This window comes from Trichogramma pretiosum, unplaced genomic scaffold (assembly GCF_000599845.2).
Source record: "Trichogramma pretiosum strain Unisexual culture from Peru unplaced genomic scaffold, Tpre_2.0 scaffold3, whole genome shotgun sequence".
In the NCBI taxonomy this organism is placed as follows: domain Eukaryota; kingdom Metazoa; phylum Arthropoda; class Insecta; order Hymenoptera; family Trichogrammatidae; genus Trichogramma; species Trichogramma pretiosum.
This window is the reverse complement of record NW_019641698.1, coordinates 5,165,261-5,184,557: the sequence shown is the minus strand read 5'-3', so window position 1 is coordinate 5,184,557 and position 19,297 is coordinate 5,165,261. Positions and strand designations below refer to the sequence as shown.

At 38.0% G+C, this 19,297-nt stretch overlaps 1 protein-coding gene across 1 annotated transcript in view; it reads left to right on the top strand.

The window, feature by feature from the left end:
- The window catches only part of LOC106650881 (lachesin-like), a 105,622-nt gene that overhangs the window by 55,392 nt on the left and 30,933 nt on the right, over nucleotides 1-19,297 (top strand). The gene's annotated exons all lie outside the window — the stretch shown is intronic.

Here is a 19,297-nt window from a genome sequence, read left to right as displayed (position 1 = left end):
AGTAAATAATTATAATAAGTAAATAGGGAAGAGTTAATTTTTTCCAGTTGTCGGCCTTCAATGAACCGCACGTGAATGTGAATTATGAAACAACATAATTAAAAACTTGAGTAATACTTTTTTTTCATTCAAGAAAGAAGTCTGAATTAAAAGAGCATGGACCAGATATTAAGGCAATTAGTCGAATTTTTAGACTCGACGCCAGCGATAACATGGCGGTGTCAGTATAAAGTAATGAGTGAATCTGCGAGTGGAGAATTAATTAGTCTCAGAATTTTCCTTTAAGTGATCGTCAAACTTTTTTCAAAGCTTTTTTTAACCATTTGAAATTACTTACCTTTAAACTCAGATCGACCATTTATTTTTACTTGCGGAAAAAAGTGATGAGAAAATCGCAACAGTTATCACTAATTTTAGTCAAAATATATACAAAAAAATTGCAGTTGAAAATAGTTCTACTTTAAAAACGCATGTCTATCATTATAAACTCTAATTCGATGAAAACGCGAGTTTCACTTCATGTCAGTTAATGTCCGTTAAAATGATTTCTCGAAAACAAAAGCGCAAAAGAACAAATTTTAATAATAATACATTAGATTTACAGTAACTTCTCGGTAGGCTACTCGAGTTACGAGTTTTATTGTTCGGTCGTAATTCGAGGCATTGTCAAAAAAGTGGCCGGACATGCAAACACGGCACAAATTTCACACTATACATGTATATGTGTGTGTGTATGTGTTGCTTTATCTATGAGTCCAGATCGTATGGCGGCGGTGCAGCTTTATTGACACTTACACAGTCATGCCGCGCAAAAACACTTACAGCTCATACACAGCGCGAGAGCTGCCATATACACGTTCTCGTATACGTATACAGACTCAGTCGGTCAAAGGTATACAGGTTGCAAAATTATGGTCTAAACACTGATATTAAGTCTCGCGCGCAAAGTCAGCCCTGTTTCGGAGAAATACTTAGTCGTCGCGCGTACACAAACTCGATAACCCAAGAGTATGGATGTGAGCGCAAAGCACAATCCACACTTACATGGCGCAACATGCAGCAGCAATGGTTGCACGAACCATAATTTCAACCTTAGAAAAAGGAGGAAGCAGAGAAGTGGAGGGTTGATAGCAGCAGTATAGCGGGTAGTAGCGCTCGGAGAAACTCGTAAGCGCCGCATCGAGTCAACAAACAGCAAGCTCAAGGCCCTTATACTTGCAGCTCGTACACATGTATGTGTGTATGTCGATAGACCTGCATGCGGACTGAAACCCTTTTTCTGAGTCGAGACTCGCGCTTCTGTTCAACTTTATACACATTCCTGTGCACAAGAAGTTACGGCAAAAAAAAGCGACGATACCCGTGCACCGCTACTGATATTCTGCAGTCCGTTAGCTGTTTTTTTTTCTCGCTAAGTTCATGCGCGTTCGATTTGCTTGTACAACAATTTTATATATGTTTGCACAAAGGTGAATTGTAAGCTTGTAGAGAGTTGTTGACGAGTTGCATATTGTAAGCTATATATGAGCTTGAGCGCACGAATGCCTATATCTTTTTTCTTTTCTTCCATAACTGAATTCATAAAAATATTCAGTCATTTATTAAGGCGTTCTAGATCTTTATTTTTCGAGCTTTATGATACTATTGCGAGTAGTAGTGGATTCACAGTTATATACACGTGTATAGCATCGGCAGTGCTCGTTTTTGTTTCGCTTTTGCCTCGAAGCGCAGCTCGGAATCAATATGACCGACGAGCTAAAGCAAGTGAAACAGTGCGCTGATGATTGCCGGAAAGACACCTGGTGGGCTGTACTGGAGCAGCGACGGCGAGCTGCAGGAGTGATTTACGAGTTACTGACCAGTATAGCCGGTTCACGCAAGCGAGATATTGTGTTTATTTATTTCCGCGACAAATCTACGGGCGTGCAGCTCGTTACTGTCGATGCCTCGATTGCAACAATCGAAAACCCATAGGCATTCACGGTCTTTTATATGCACACACGCACGCACACACTCGTACACACGCGAAGTTGTGTGTCATTTTTCTTCTTTCGGGCGAATTTTGTAAATGCTAGATTTTTTGTGATTGATTTCAATCGAAAATCAGGCGTATTTTTTGGGCTGAATGTGCGAAGATACAAGACAGACATAACTGACAGAATTTCACTATGTCGATTGCCAAAATAATCGTATTATTTTTAATTAATGATGATTTACTGTTGGTGTGTAATTGCGAGTCAATAGAATGCAGTGTTTGTTCAATAAAATAATTCACGGTTAAAAAACTTCATCAAGATAAAACTTTAATCAAGAAATTGTTAATTTTTATTGCAATTATTAGAGCTCTAATAATAATTATCAACTAAAATTTTTTCAAATTTTAGTTCAATCCATAAAAAATGTACATGCATAAAAAAAATTGAAGGTTTGAGTATCGAATTCAAGCATTCTTGTATGATCGATGAAACCTTGAGAGCTTTACTTAGCAATAATTTTTCAATTAATTTTAAGCCGTTGATTCGTCGGATTCTTCGATATTTTTTTTTCTCTCACAATATACTCAAACGTATTTACACGTGTATGCACATACCTAGCTACATCATCATCATCATAATCATCATCGTGCAAAAATGTATAAACATCAAGAATTTTACTTTTCTTTTTAGGCTGAATGAATGATATAAAGTTTGCCAATCTCGACATGAAAAAGCTACTTGACTTCTTTCTACGTGAAACTTCAGTGTAGATATACGCCCAGCATGCATACACCCACACACATACACACACACGCACACATTTATATGAATGAAAACAGCAGCAAAAGGTATGAAGTGGGTATGATTACGCAGTCATTCGATTATAGCGCAATGATAACTCAGGCAAGCCAATTATCGTAGCCATTGTTGCGTGACTTCAAACGCCGTCAAATCTACAAAGTTCGCGGCATAGCCTGTGCGCCGCAGTCGTACATACATATAGCGCATATAGTGTTTCTGTCGCTTGAATGCATTGCTCTGACATGAAACCAAGTTGAGAGAGAGTGAGAGAGTGGGAGAGCCAAAGAGAGAGAGGGCGAAGGACGCGAGCTAGAACTTTTGAAGCTCATATTCTTCAGTAGAACGTAAACGTTAAGTTTACCTTTTCGTGACTTTATGTTGGGAATGACTAGGCCGAATAAAATATACACGTCTATGACTAGCAAACGAGCGAAGTTGGTGCAAAGCATGTCCACCTCCGTCAACGACTCAAAAAAATGGTGAATATAATTGCAAACTTGAAAAAAAATTAATGATTAAAAAGTGAAATTGGCTTATTACACCAATGAGCGAAGATAAGATTTTGAGCTCGATTAGTTTTACTGGGAAAGAGGAGCAGGCGATCATTGAATGAGATGGGCTCTTGATATCGTAAAGCGGTGAATTTTTGATTGATCAGCGAGAAAAGTGAATATAGCAGCGTGACAAAGATGCATAATATAGAGCACTGTACTAGCAGATCGAGCGCAGTTATTATAAAAAAGCAATCTAGCTACGTAACCGCCGCCCTTCGTGTTCCCGCATTAGTGCATCAACAATGTCCGATAGCATTTAGATATCAATTCTTCCCATTTCTTTGCTGTCATTTTTTCCCTTCTGCTTGTTCTCACTCATTCTCTCTCTTGTACTTCGTACTTCTTTGCAGTCCCAAAGTACGACTAACTTGTCTCTTCAAAATTCTCAACAGAATTAAGTCTAGGTCGTGTGTGAAAGTCTATGCCATGATTGAGTTCAACTTTCATTTGATAATCAAAATACTTCAAACCATTGAACCTCTAAACGAATGTACAATTTAAAACTCGTACAATTATTAAGTTATCCGTGAGTTTACGTAGGATATTCTTGTATGTACAGGACTTTTTCATTGCTAAGCTCGTCTCATTCATCTCTTTCCTTGCAATACGTCTACTAGACTTTTATTTCAATTTTTCTTCTTTTTCGCTAATTCAATAGTTACATCATCAGTCTTTTCCCTGATCAGGCAACTTCCAAGGGTACTTAGGGAGGCTGAAACTCTCGACAATAGGTCTTCATGATATATTATCAATTCAAGTGATCAAGTCCATTTTTCAAAACTTTAAAAAAAACCTCTTTTCTCTTTGAAAAACAAAGCGTCAAAATATTTTTGTTTATTAAACTTATTATTAATATTTTAATTTCAAACTGCAATTTGTTTTAAAACTAAAAAGGTGTTATGTCGTTTTAAAAAAATTAAATTACTTCGCCAAGATTAATATTTTTGACCCCAGAATTAAACACCTTCGAAGTTCGAACTCGAAGGAAATATTATCCTTGGCGCGGGTATTGTTTTTCTGTTCGTGTAGCAAGTTATACTAGATGACCACACCACGACTCTAGTACCTCGAAATGAGTGATAAGACTGTGTGCATTTAGCATTCGTGAAACGAGATATCCCAACAAACACACATGCATATCCAGTGCGAGAGTATGAACTGGCTTAAAAGAGTCGTCAGATAGATAGCACAAGCAGTGGTACTACTGCACGTCAGACGTACGTGTGCATGAGCGCGGCCTGTCTGCGTGTGTTTGTGCGCGGGTAATACAGTGTGCCCATGGGAACGTTGGCCTTAAGTGATGGAGTACTGCAAGCTTGGACGTTTCGCGGCCTCTGCGTACGACTACTGGTAAAATACAACTTGACCACAGCCGTGTTATCACTATGCAACGAGAGAAATGCACACATGCACACTAACTCAGGTACACACTCAGTGAGAGAAAAGCAAAAACGAATGAGAAAGAGCGGCTCGATTAAGTTATTCTAGATTATCACTCTTAGACTACGAATTGTTTTCACATCTTTCGCGACGGCCTGATTCTTTTTTCATTTTTATTTTGGGTTCATTAGATTTAGCGTTAACTAATAAAAGCAAGTGAATACGAGATGTTGAATTATATTCCAATCTTCAATGGAATTTTTTTTTTAAATTATTATTTGTATACTTTTAACCCGTTTCGGGCCAAACGGACGGAATTTCCCACGTTTTTTCCGGTGCTATAAACTTTGTGAAAAAAATAGTTGAAAAATGTTTAACTAGTCATTTCTGACGTGAAATCATATGAACTTTTTGAATCCGGTGTCAGAATTGTCAAAAAAGTTCAGGAGCAAAAGTTATCAACAATTAAACAACAAAAAACACGATTTTTTTGAAAAAAATTTTGATTCGGCCTCAATTTTCGAATAAAAAGAGACTTGATCCGTGGATCTAACACATATTTTTAGCGTCCATGGGGTGTAGACATAAAAGTCCAATAGTCACAATATGGAAATTTAACATGGTGGACAACGAAATGGCGCCTCGTTAAAAAAAAACCATGTATAAACTTGATTAATTTTTTGTTAAGCTAACCAAGCATCTAGGAAATAAACTTTACTTTTAAAAAATTCTTCGGATTGTTCATAAAAGGCCCCGGATTTTTTCAGAATTTTCCGGGGAAAATTTTGGATTTTTGAAAATCGCCAGAAATCAAAAATACCAAAAATGATAAAAAAAAATCTTAAAAAATTCAGACATGTTCTTTGAAATATTCTAAGACTTTTATAACGTATAACACTTTTTCGTCAAGTTCTTCATTTTCAAGTAAAAAAATTAAATTATATTTATTTTAAGAACATAATTGGTTTTTATAACTCGAAAATGAAGAACTTGACGAAAAAGGGTTATAAAAGTCTTAGAATATTTCAAAGAACATGTCTGAATTTTTTAAGATTTTTTTTGGATCATTTTTTGTATGCTTGATTTCCGACCATTTTCTAAAATCCAAAAATTTCCCCGGAAAATTCTGAAAAAATTCAGGGGTCTTTTTTGAACAATTCGAGGAACTTTTTGTAAGTAAAGTTTTTTTCCTAGATGCTTGGTTGGCTTAAAAAAAATTAACCAAGTTTATACATGGTTTTTTGTTACGAGGCGCCATTTGTTGTCCGCTATGTTGAATTTCGATATTGTGACTTTTGGACTTTTATGTCTACACCCCATGGACGCTAAAAATATGTGTTAGACCCACGGATCAAGTCTTTTTTGATTCGAAAATTGAGGTCGAATCAAAATTTTTTTTTATAAAATCGTGTTTTTTGTTGTTTAATTGTTCATAACTTTTGCTCCTCAACTTTTTCAACAATTCTGCCACCGGATTCGAAAAGTTCATAAAATTTCACGTCAAAAATGACTATTTAAACATTTTTCAGATATTTTTTTTACAAAGTTTATAGCACCGGAAAAAATGTGGGAAATTTCGTCCGTTTGGCCCGAAACGGGTTAAGTTCTGATGTTTTTAAAACAGTTAAAAGAAATAAATCTACTAGATCATAGAAATGTTTACATTAGTTATCACGTTATTTATTCATGGTTTTACATCAACTATAAATCAGTCGAATTGTAGTTTTATTTCGTCTAAACTCTTCACTTACCGCTATAAAACAAATCGTGTAACACCGTTGAATTAAAACTGCATGTCCACGCAAATAGACAACAGGACAACTCGACTGAATTATTTTCGTTCCAAGCTTTTAATCCAACATAATATACCGTATCTTTTCAAGCAGTACTATCATACTTGTTACGTGTCATTTCTTCAAGAAATTCAACGGGCCGTGTAGAAACATATGAATGAGAAGCGATGCTCAACTATTTTCTTCGCGGCATTAAGTCAACCTGAAAAGGATGCTATGTACGCGTGCTCGAGATAGATGAGTTTCCATGTGTGATATAACCACGTTAGCTTCTACCGGTCATTGGATTAATACGTAAAGTGACAATTATTTATGATGGCTGTAAAAACTTGATTAATGCTTTTTTGATTTTTCCTATAAATGCTGCTATCGACCCACGATTGCAATTAAATATAACGACGTGATTATTTTTTAAGTAAAACAAGCAATTCTAACACAATTGGAATTCGAAATGTTCGGAATATAAAATTATATGCAATCGCGCACACTTTAAGCCGATCGCGAAATAAAATAAAACCCCGAAATTCGTTTCGATTTGTTCTAATATTAGCGAGCTTATAGCTTCCCCGGAAAAAAGTTAGGCGCGTAATGGTGCACTCGCTGCTTGGCCTAAGCTCTTTATTAAGTTAAAAGGATCATGTGTGTGCTGTAGACTATGAATAGGTAATCCCTAAACTTGTTTTTATCACTCACCGTAATGATGCCTTACTACCTCGATTGAGATAAAAAATCTTTTTACTTGCTTACGTTCATAATACACGGTACCCTTGAGCGTTGGGTCTAACTAAATTTTAGGATATCGTCATGAATCGATACATGGCAGCTATAAAATTTTTTTCAGCGCAAAATATTGCATACACAGAAGACGATAAAAGTGCCTTGGGAGAGAAGAAGCAAAGGAAAGAAACGCGTTTGTCACGCTCCTTGGCGATTACCATTGGCAAAAGGAGTCAAGATAGTCAACGAGTTTTCGACTCAAGCTTTTTTCATATTTTTTTCGACTTTTCATTCTATTCCTATGTAACGATTCTCGTGCGGAAGATTCTTGAGCTTTTTGATACCGCCAAGAAGGGCAACGACGTATTGTATTGTTAGCTTGCAGAATGGGCGTTGCTTAGTAAAAACATTTTTCCGATTTGTTTTCAACGTTGATCTCTTTATTCATATAAAATAAAATAATAACTTCTATGGAATTTCTCTATGAAAACATAAGCAAGGTTATATTTTTATAGGTTTGTATATTTGCTCTCAACAACGTTTTATAAACCCGTATAAAATTATTAAAAATTATTATTAATTTTAATTTTTTGTTTAAAATATGCAGCTGAATCCCACAAATTATATTCAATTTATACATTAAGTAAAATTTTCAATAAAATAATTCCAAACATCATCATTGCTTATTCCACTAACAACCTAGCAGTTCGATATACTGGTTCAGTACTGTTACATATAAAACTCTATACAAGTAGAAACGGCTACTATATTGGTAAAAAGTTGATCGAAACAAATTCAATCACATGGTTGATGATGAAATAAACTATAATATACCATAAAAATTTTAACAAATATCGTTTTCCTCACTTTAAAAGCATATTTGAGACAAAAAACTGTATAAGAAGAAATTTCATAGAATTTGACAAATAACAAGACCGAATAATAATAAAATGAACAAAGCAATTAAAATTCTGAAAGCAGCAATGGTTGAGAACCCCAACAGTGGCATACAAAACTACCTAAAGGGTTGAACTGTAACAACATCTACTCAATATTCTCTTGAAAGCTAATAATCTTCTAGTCTTTAATTCGCAAAGAAGAAATCAACTGCGGGCTAGATCTCTAGTAGAAAAAATACAAGTCTTTGAGAACTGTTTTGAGAATGTCTGTGCGTGTCAATAAGCAGGAAAATTACCTTGGTAGAAATTAATAATGGCATAATTAATAATCAAAAATGACAATTTAGGATGGTCTAAAATTAACAATTAAATTATTTTGAAAATGTAACCCAGTTTTTAACCATTTCAAATTCGATAATACTAGTTTCAACCTTTACCACTATATGACGTGTATCATTATCTGTGAATTTGCAAGTGGTGAAGTAAAATTATGGTATAAGACTATAAAGGTGAAGTGTCAACCGTAATATAGAGTTGTATAGACGCTTTCAACAGGGGAAAACATGATCATACATTTTTATTGGCGTAATATAATATTTGAAAAATGCGGTATTCAGTGGAATGAAATATAAATTTAATTTCGGTGACGGTTTGCATACTGCAAGAAATTAATACGATTCGTATTGAAGAATTTTTTATTATGATAAGATTTTTCTGTATAAGATTCCTCGCTGTCGAAGATACATAAATATGATCATCGGTAATCATATTATTCATACTTGCGAAAAATAACTAATTAAAACGCAATTACAATTAAAACGTCAGTCCCAAATAGACCGACTATTTTTATGCATAAGTTGGAAATAACTTTTTTGCAAAAAATACACAATTACAAGAAAGTGCATCGAGGTGTACGCATATTGTGCATCGTAAAACATTTGCTCGTAAATTTTCGACAATCGTCGAGCCCAATTCCCCCGGCATCGAAATGGTCTATAAAATACATATCATGCATGTACATTGAACGTACACATGCAGCACGCGCCCAACTACATTTTTGCTTGATATCAGTCCTTTTTTGTCATCGAAAACAAAAATCAAAATACCAAATGGAAGACGAATCACACCCGGGCAATATTCGCGTGCAGGCGCAGGAACGAGAAGAAAAAAAACGAGAGACTCGTCGATCGAATATTAAATTTGTCGCTCTTTGATGCGAGAATCTCGCCGATTTGGCTTTGATGCATCCTGACAATATCTTGTTTGAATGGCTGCACGAGCGTGTGTGCGATTCGATACTTCTTTCAGTCTCTCGTGCATTCAGTCATGTATAGTGTTTTGTCGGAGCGATGCTTGGGCATTGAGAGCGAGTGAGAAAGGGAGAGAGAGAGAGAGAGAGAGAGTTATCGAGGCACGCAGGAAAGCAACGCGGCACAAATCTTTTTAGCCAACGTGTCGTGCGTGGACAAACGTGAGCGAACTGCTGCTAGTAGTTCTGCTATACTGGCCCTGCTGCGTACATGGAGCTCGCGCCATTGAGCACAATGGCTGCAAATGAGTCGTAGCCGTTTGTTCGCGCTTGGCGCTTAAATTGTCAGCAAACATTGAGAGATGCATCGCGCTTTAACAATTTACCGTACACTGCTGCACTATGTGTGTGCACTCTCACGCCAGTTGAGCTTGATCCCTGCACGATTGACAATGTATTATCCCGATGCCCTCTCACTCTCGCTCTCTCTCTCCCCCTCTTTCTATTTCACTTTCAATGTGTCATAAACGGGACCCTCTTTGCTATATGCACACCCATCGTTCATTATGTTTAAGTACTCGGTTGAAAATAAATACAAAAAAGACTCGATTTGCTGCGCTGCGCTTATAAGCAGCTGAGCTAGTGTTAGGTCGTGCAGTGACGCACCGCATATATATACGCACCGCATATATATTCCCAGCTCTTTTATGTTTTCTTCTCATTCTGCGACTGCAATTTAATTGCCGAGAAATTGACTGAGTAACGCACAACGCAGTTCTTTCTCTTTCTCTCTCTCTCTCTCTCTCTCAAATGCAATTCACTTTTGATTGAATATTGATTTATCTTGCTCATTTACATGTACTTGAGCAAACATTCATCAGCGTTGCAACTCTCAAGTTTTCTCATTATTTTTTAACATTAACTTTTACTCTATTTTTCTAAAGCCAGAGTCACTAACAATATTTTTATTTATATTTCGAATGCGTGTGTGACGGGTAGTTTGTTAACACAATTTATTCCAACAATTCTGCGTAGCATGTACACACGTGCAGAACGCGTGTGGCGCGGTAACGATTATAAAGGAACGTGAGTCGAATATCGCGTGGTTAAGCCCGTTAAATTGAGACGATAATCGACGTGCGATGTTGCAGTGATTGGGAAAAGCCTCGTACCTATACAGCTTATACTCGAGCAGCTATCTTCGAGTTTCTCTCTCTTATCCTACCTGTTGTCTGTGTACTGTGCGAGCCAATGCGTAAAGCGCTGCAGCACTCACATCTATGTATAAATGCAATTTCTATGCATATGATAATTAATATCTTACATAAAGGCTTCAGTTATGTCGGGTGTTTACTAGTTACTTCACTGCTAAATTTGAATAAAGATCAAAGCATTCATCTGACGTATTTAATGGCTCATTTGTAATGGATAAGTTCTTCCCTTGCTTTGATAAATATACAATAGTTATATTTCACTGCTTATTTCATTTTTTATTAATGATTCGTTTGTTCAATTAAAATATTCAATTCAACTTGCCCAAACTGGTACTATACAGTTGAAAAAATACGAGCTTGATGAAAACTTTTATATTAAAATAATAGCACTCTCATCAATCGTTCATATAATATATTAAAGCTTGAAAATTTTGGGAAATGATGCATTTATCACGATATACTAACATAAATTTCACTTTGTGTTTACAACTTGTTCAGCTTGTTTTAATTTCACTACAAATATTTGGTCAGCTTTCAATTATTATTTGCTCATTTTTTCAAATATGCATGCGGGCGTACTCGAGTTTGTATTATATGTACGTCGTCCACTATGCTGCCCTCTCCACGCGTGCACACGTGCAAGCGCGTGCTGTGAGTTCCTCACTATATAACATATAGTCCATTGCAAGATTACCTCTTTTGCGTTTTTTCGCAGCTTGGGTTTTGGCTTGTACACCGTAAACCGATGCTGCTAATCCTCGATAATAGTCTGTACCTTTTATCGAAATGGAGTAATTAAGCTGATGGTCGGCACAGCCGTTTGAGAATTAAATTCTCATATGTTTCCGTATGCGCAATAAAAATTATTAATTTTGTAAAACATTCATCGCGATAAACTTTATATTCATAAATTCATAAAATAGTTAAACTTTGCTCTCTGCATTGGATTAATGCTGTATAAAGTCAAATGGGCTAAAAAATGCACGTATCAGAGTAATAATTCGAGTCATTTGCGTGAATCAAGAATCCAGCGAGGGGTGCATAGTACCGGGCTGAGCTTCTAGTACGTATGTAGGGTTGACATCACGCAGAACCGGGGGCTTGCGCCGCGTCGTGTTATATTCCAATCGTTTGCCAGCCCGAGCGCCACATTATAAAAGCTTCGCGATCCGTGACGCCAATTTATTTGCGATCGCGTCCGTTCGTGTCGATGCTTGTAAATTGCATACACGTACTCCCTTTCCCTCTCTCCCTCTCGCTAGCTACTGTAGCTGTAATTCCTGCCCTAGAGATAGTGGAGTCCAGTCAGCAAAGCTTGTATCCAAAACTCAATACAGACTGCGCACATCCGCGTGTATATGAGCGTGTATCGGGGGAGAGAGAAAGAGGTAAATCGGAGGCACGCACGACATGGCCGATCGAACAGACAGCAGTTGCCCCAATGCACTTTATATTGTCCCATTCGTGCACGAGAAAGAGTAAGCTCGGAAGCGATTGTCGTTCTCTGCTGGCCGCTCCATGTAAAAGGATCGTTTCATCGCGACTGTGTCTCACTGCAGGCCAGGCTCATTGATACGTATATTGCGTTAATATGACAAAAGAAGTTGATTGTAGACTCCGATCTATATAGGCAGCGCATTATGCTATTCGTGCAGACAACTGCACTTTTTAACGATGTTTTTTAACGGTCTCGCGCGTTGACGGTCATTTTTTTGGAGAGAATTCACTCTCGATTTATTGAAACAAAACCGTTCGCCGAGACCAGACAAGACGATGCAACCAAATGTATGGTGGCGCATATAGAAACTGGAGAGCACGCGATCGCGCCTTGCAAAAAATAATTTTTGTCTGCGGAACAATTTCCCTGAGAGCTTTGCGAGCGAAAAGCAAAAGCTTTGCAAAGAAAAGGTGAGTGGGAGGAGAGGCTGCCACTGCTGCTGCCACTGCTGCTACTGCTAGGAGGAGGCGGAAAGCACCAGCTGAAAAAAGCTACCAACACAGCAGATTTCTGCTTCTGAAATTGATAGTGGTAGTTTGGAAGAGTTATTACCACGCTTTTCAGCGGGACAGCTGAAGTAGTAAGTTCTCGGTAGCGCGAGGAGTGCGCGCGAGGATGCTGTAAGCTGGAGGAAAGTGCATCGGACGGGCCACCGAGCTGAGAGCACCGAAGCTCGAGAAAGTATGGAGAGCGACGGAGAGCGAGCGAGCGAGCGAGCCAGAGAAAGAGAAAGAGAGGAAGAGTAGAAAAAAAAGGAAATTCATTTTTAGTCATAAGATTTCTCTGCATTGGCTGCTCACGCCCGCTGAGTATACGCAACATCATTTGCTACTTCATAACTTCCGCTTCAGCTAAGGTATCAGTGGCCCCTGCTCGTGGATGTGCAGATTGTATGAAAAAATTCCTCATAGGACGTCTCTCACTTAACGAACTCGTACCAACTGTGACGATCTTGCTTTTTCAACCTATCTGTTTTTTCTCTTTTTTCCATACCAGTCCGCTTCTTGCGCCACTTGTTTTATTAAACGTCGACTTATTGTGATCGATGATTGATGTTGAATCTTACATCTGATTTATCAATTATTATTTCTACCATTCCATGTATAAAATTTTTGGCTGCTTAAAATATACGTTATTCAGATAGTATGTATAGCAGTGCTGTACATCCTTTTTACGTATAATTATTACCTAATAGCTCAGCACGCCTGGTGTTTACAGCTACTGATATGCGCCAAACGTACAAAAAACTTGATCTTATTTTTCTTGTGCGTATGTTTTTATAATTAGCCTGCGAGTAGCGGCTCTCCGTACGAGCATCGTTAATTAATCAACTCATTTTACACAATGAAAACATCTTTTGGATAAAAAAATTCACTAACTAACTCGACTACATATTTTTTCTGAAAGCAACAATTTTAACGAAGAGTTTCTTTTTTTTCGCTAGCTGCTATAAGAAAGATCGCGGTGTAGTAGTACAGGCGTGGTATAGCAGCTGTGGTGTACCCTTACTATACCTCATAGTTTCTTCTCCTGTCTCCCGCGAGACTAGCTTCGCGCAATATCATAAAAATAGCCTGGTCAGACCGTTGTAATAAGTATACGCGCTGCAGACGCTAACGGTCCAATTAGCTAGATGCCTTTCAAGGCTTATAGCGAGCTTAAGATAAAAAAAAAATTCATTCAATTTTGAAAAAATATGTTTTCTCACCTTTCCATTGCATTTTTATAAATTCCAAAGATATCGATTTTTTGATTTTGTTTGGTATAGATCACTTTTTTGGGGTTGTTCCAAAGAAATGAACATGAAAATAGATGTACCTCAGTAAAACACAAACATTTTGAAATTTTAAAAATGTAATTGGAAGGGAAAGAAAAATCCTTTCCAAATATTTTTTGGGCGTTGATTATCTTTAAGCCGCTAATTTAATAGATTTTTACCCTGTGCTTGGCTAAGGTGAACTGGCGAAAATCTTGTGTAAATACGTTATCCAAGTGTATAGTGCACTCGAGACTGCGTGTAAAGGTCCGATTCGTTATGTGATATTTTAATCGAGAGCAGTGAGTAGTGGTAATACGAGGCACACCACGTCGAATCTAGCCTATTCAAGTCTGCATCGCGAGGATACATTTCAGTTAGTAAATGAATCACAGTAATTTAGAAGTAATTATTTTTAATTAATTTATCTGCTGAATTCTTCGCTTTCGTGCAAATATAATAGACTCCGAATAAGAGAAAAAGTAAATTCATAATTTCAGGTCGCTTGGGTAAATTTTCCAGCCTGGCAAAGTTTATATAACTCTTTTCATTCGCGGACTGTAAGTGGCATCCCTTGGCAAATGTACTTGTAACAAGCACTGCGCACATTTAATAGTATGAGGTTGAAATTCAGAATATTACCTTTCTCATAACTAGAGCATAACACTTACTCGTTTCTGTACGTACTAGTACGTACCGACTATGTATATGCACATCATGGATGCTTTAGAGGGCACTTATCACGCAGCCGTCAAGCCACAAGAGCATCTACTTTTTCTCGTTATTCTGATACGCACTGTGGATTCCGACATCATCAATTTCTCCTAACAATGCTCTTTATCTTTTTCAAATTCGTGGCTGCGTAATACATTATTTAAGACAGATTCTCACTCTTGGCGTGGATTCTCAATGTGCTATTATTTCTGGGCAAAGGTACGCATTTTCGTTGCCACAAGGCGCGAAGAGTAAAAATTCGACGGTATAATGAATATATGCATCCACAAAACAAAGCAGCATTGATTGGCAATTTTTTTTATTGGTATCTACTATGACCGTACAATCTTACATGACCATAGCACACTCACACATGCACGCGCGCTCACACAGTAAGGTGGTAAGAAAAGTATGAAACGATGCCGGAACGACCCGGTAAATCATATGCGGAACGAGGTCGCTTCTACTAACGAGCAGGCAATCGATAGAAAAGAATTAGCGTCCAGCTCGATCGGACAATTCGACGATCGACGACGTCTTTACATGGCGCGGACATTGCGCTGGCATGTCGTGCGCACCAATTCGTGCACGCGCATTACGTATGTATTCCCATCAAATTACTCGGGAGTTCGGCCAATCTTTATAATACGAAGCCGCCACTATAGCGCATGCAGTGGTGCCGACGCCTAGCTCGCATCGCACAGCGGCCCCGCGTGTAAGTGAGAAAGAAAGAAAAATCAAAATGTCAATTACGAGTAAGGTAAGAGTTAGTATATATACGTATATATTCAAGGCGCACACGCTTGCGCTCGTCGGCTTGAAATCGTGATAAAGAATAATGATCTAGCCTGGCAGCGAGGCGGCAGCGCAGCGGCCTTCCATTATACTACCTGCATACGTATACGTACGTGCGCGCAACGGGAAAGCCTAAAATTATTATCGGCTATAGCGCGCAACTACCACTGCTGCTGCTGCTGCTGCATTATTTTTATGACATGCTGTTTCTTTTTTACCATATACAGCCGGGCGCAGACGGTCACTCGCGCTGACGACGTTAATCTACTTTTTATATCGGCGATTAACTCTCGGCACTTCGAGGCGACTCAAGACGCTCTCCCGCGGCTATATACGATACGTATACATATATAATACGCACGTCGGATGGAATGACGACGACGACAATCAGAGAAAACTAATTATTCCGAGTTAGCGTGCTCGAGTCATGCACGAATTATTATTGATGCAAATATTTTTCTGCACCCTTTCACTGCGAGTTCTGCGCATAACCCGTATTATACATAATGTACCTTCGAGGGTAAAGGTTTGCGAGCTTTTCTATATCGTGCTTTCCTGTCCGATAGGCTTTGCTTTTATTCAATTGTGCTGCTTGTACGATATACGTACGGCTAATCATTGCGCCGATCTTTCTTTACGTCGTTTAGTTATTTTGATTATATTTTAATAGTGACGATTAATCTCTGCAGATTTGATGTTGATAAATGTTTTCATATTCTCATTGTGTTTAACTTAGATATTTATTAATAAGTTCGATTTTATTCTCGTGTAAAGTGATTCATTTCAATCTCTCAAAATTTTTTTCTTGAATCACGAGCATACGAATGTGCACGTTTATTGTTGACAAAAAACCATCTCGCTCAGAATGGACGCTGTATTTTTTTGTTGTGATTACGAGCTCAACTGATCGTATTTCGGCCTAAGTATACGCGCGCAATGGCCCGAGTCTAAGAAACTCTGCTACTGCATACTTACATACACTCGAGCATACTGCTTATGCGTATTTGTACGGTAGGGATGTGTAAGTGTATACAGGTTCACAGCATGTACATATATTGATTCGAACTGTGCGCGCGGAGCAATGCGATACGCTGGCCAAGAGCTCGGAAAGAAGCCAAAGTAATCACAACCGCAAGATAATCTTGGCCGTTTCTTGACTTCTTTCGTCAGCGTATGTATATATGTATGTAGTGCAAGTACGACTGCTCTTAGACTATTGTAACTGTATGAACCAAGACCGAGTTCAATTCCAAGCTAGCCCCTGCCGTATATATACGCCATGTGTATTTTGTACATATGTCGCTGTTATGAATATGAGGGCCACTCCGCTATATGTACTATACACAGCTACGTCGCGAGCAGACCTGTGGTTTTTATGAGCTGTGCGTGCGATACTCTCTACTGCCTTGGCAATACGCTGTTTCTTTTCTGCCTGCTGCACGTTTGAGGCATTCCTTTGGCGAAAAGGCCGAGACACGTAGTAAGATTTAAGGCTTGGGGACGTTCATGGAAAGTTCAGCACGTTGTCTATTAAATCCTCGCTTGTTTTATGCCTCTCTGCACTTTTATCGTAGAATTTTCATCGTTGCAAATGCACTCGTCGGTGCAATAATAAATGAAAAAAATGAAAATAGTTCATCGGTATAAAAGTTTTAATCTGCTGTGCATGTCTATATATGTAAATTACCGAGAGCATATTTTTTACGCTAAATATGCGACTGACAATTTGCTATTCAAATGTCATAAATCACTTGCTTTAACAACCTGCTTTCAGTTAATTTAATGAGTGACAATGTTTTGTGTGTCCTGTAATCGTAGAATTTCTCATTTTACGAGAAAATTATACGAAATAGCTAGCTGTTAGCGCCAAGTGGTAATATTTCGGTGATGACAATTTTTTTCATACCCGAGTTTTTTCAATCTATATTTTCGCTTATGCAATTAATTCTTAAGTTGTGAAATAACTCGAAAAATGTCTATCGAAGTAAAGAATTTTTTTATAATATAATGCAGGCTTTGAACGAAGCTATATTGGTCTGTACATATAAGCAGACAACTATAGGGTGAAGTTTGGAGAGAGAGGAAACGAACGAATGCTCTGAAACCTTAAATAAAAGACAATGAGCCTTTGAATATTTATCTTAGCATCGTTTGATAAATCTAAAGTGAAAGATGCTAAACAAGAAAATGTCAAGCTCGCGTTTACTTTGAGCAAAATGTTAACTTTGAAAGTCAAACATCAAGTCGGATAACTTCTCAAGTGTGGATTCAATCACTTGCATTCAGCTTCTATTTTCATTGCTTTTATAAGTTTAATGTCTCAATTTTTACTTAGTTATGTAAAATTTGTTCATAGTAAGAGAATAATAATAATTACTCAGGTATTTAATTAAAAAATTTATTCTTATTTTACTCGCGAGAGAAGGTGCTCTTTATTAACTTTATTGCAATTCTCCGGCACATTCATTAATATAATTCTTAACTCTGAATAAATTCATTTCATAAAAAAAATCGTGAAAGAATAATGAATTTTCAATCTAATTTTGGAAAAAAATTTAAAAGATCACAGATCATCCCTGATAATCCCTTGAAATAGATATCGAAAAGATATAGTTTTGCGGAGTAGCGAAAGTGCAGTCAAGACATGTCGGCTCGTGTTCGTACAGCTGAAACCGTTATGCGAGATTACGCTCAACTTTTTTCTCTCATCTCTCGGTATAATACGATATTCCATGCGAAGCGTACGACTGGTAGCAGTATGTATGGGGGGACAAGCGAGGTAAGTTTAAGCGGCACGCAATGAAGCGTAGCGCGGCCACGCGAGCCAGAGCTTTTATACCTGAATCGTTCTCTCGCTCCCTGCTTGCACTACTACTGCATGGCATGGAAGATTAATGCTCGAATCGTATGCGAATGCGTGCTTGCATATATAACATACGCACTGCTGTTCCAAGTTTTCTAAACGCTAAATGCGTATATGGAGATTTAATTGTAAATACTCAGTGCTTGATGGTAAAAGTAGACCAATATCTCCTCAAATTCTTATCGTTGAAAATGCGGTCAACGGACCATATCTAGATGGTAGCTTTAATGATTGTTACTAAGCCATTGTTCCTCTTGCGCACGTAATAAAAGTGAAAGAGCGACAGAACTCATGTCTTCTCCTGAGCTGCAATTATCTCATGCTTTTGCGAAATTAACTTTCAAACATAGCTGTACATGTTTCACGGTGTTACTGGTAAAGTGCTGAGGCAAAACCAAGAACTGAAGCTGTTGAAAGAGAGAGAGAGAGGGAGAGAGTTTCATCAGTGCCAAGGTGTATATAGTTAAATGAATAAGCTACGAATCCAGCATTATTTACAATCAAATTTGCACTAGTCTTAGAAGACAAATATGGAAGTTATGGAATAAGTAAGTCTCGTTACTGCCTTCGTCTTCGTGAAAGCATCTTTGGCAATTAGAAAAAGCTCTCGTGTTGATGCATTTTACGCGTAGTATACTTGGCAAGCACATTAGCGATTTTGCTCCGAGCATACAGGTGTGTGTATGAATGTGTAGATTTTCACGCTCGCAACTTGGTGCGAGTACGATCATCGTCAAAGTAGTTTGGCAGTCGCAAGAGAGAGAGAGAGAGAGAGAAAGCTTAAATCTACAAACACATTCGCTCCCCAGACGGAATTTGATCAGTGATGTCAAGAGCTGCGCTCGTGCACACATACGCATGCACATACATACGGCACTCACATACGTGCGCACATGTACAACGTAAGCAGCGAAGCAGAGAGATGAAATCTTCGAGTTTCCTGCCCAGCTCCAGCTGACACTACGATATACACGTATACGGCATTTCTCCACGAGCTAAATGGCACTACTCTAAGCTCTTCTCTCTGCAACTAATTTTATCCGCTAGTCTCTAATGCTATTTGAGATTTACCTTTTCGACATCGAGTA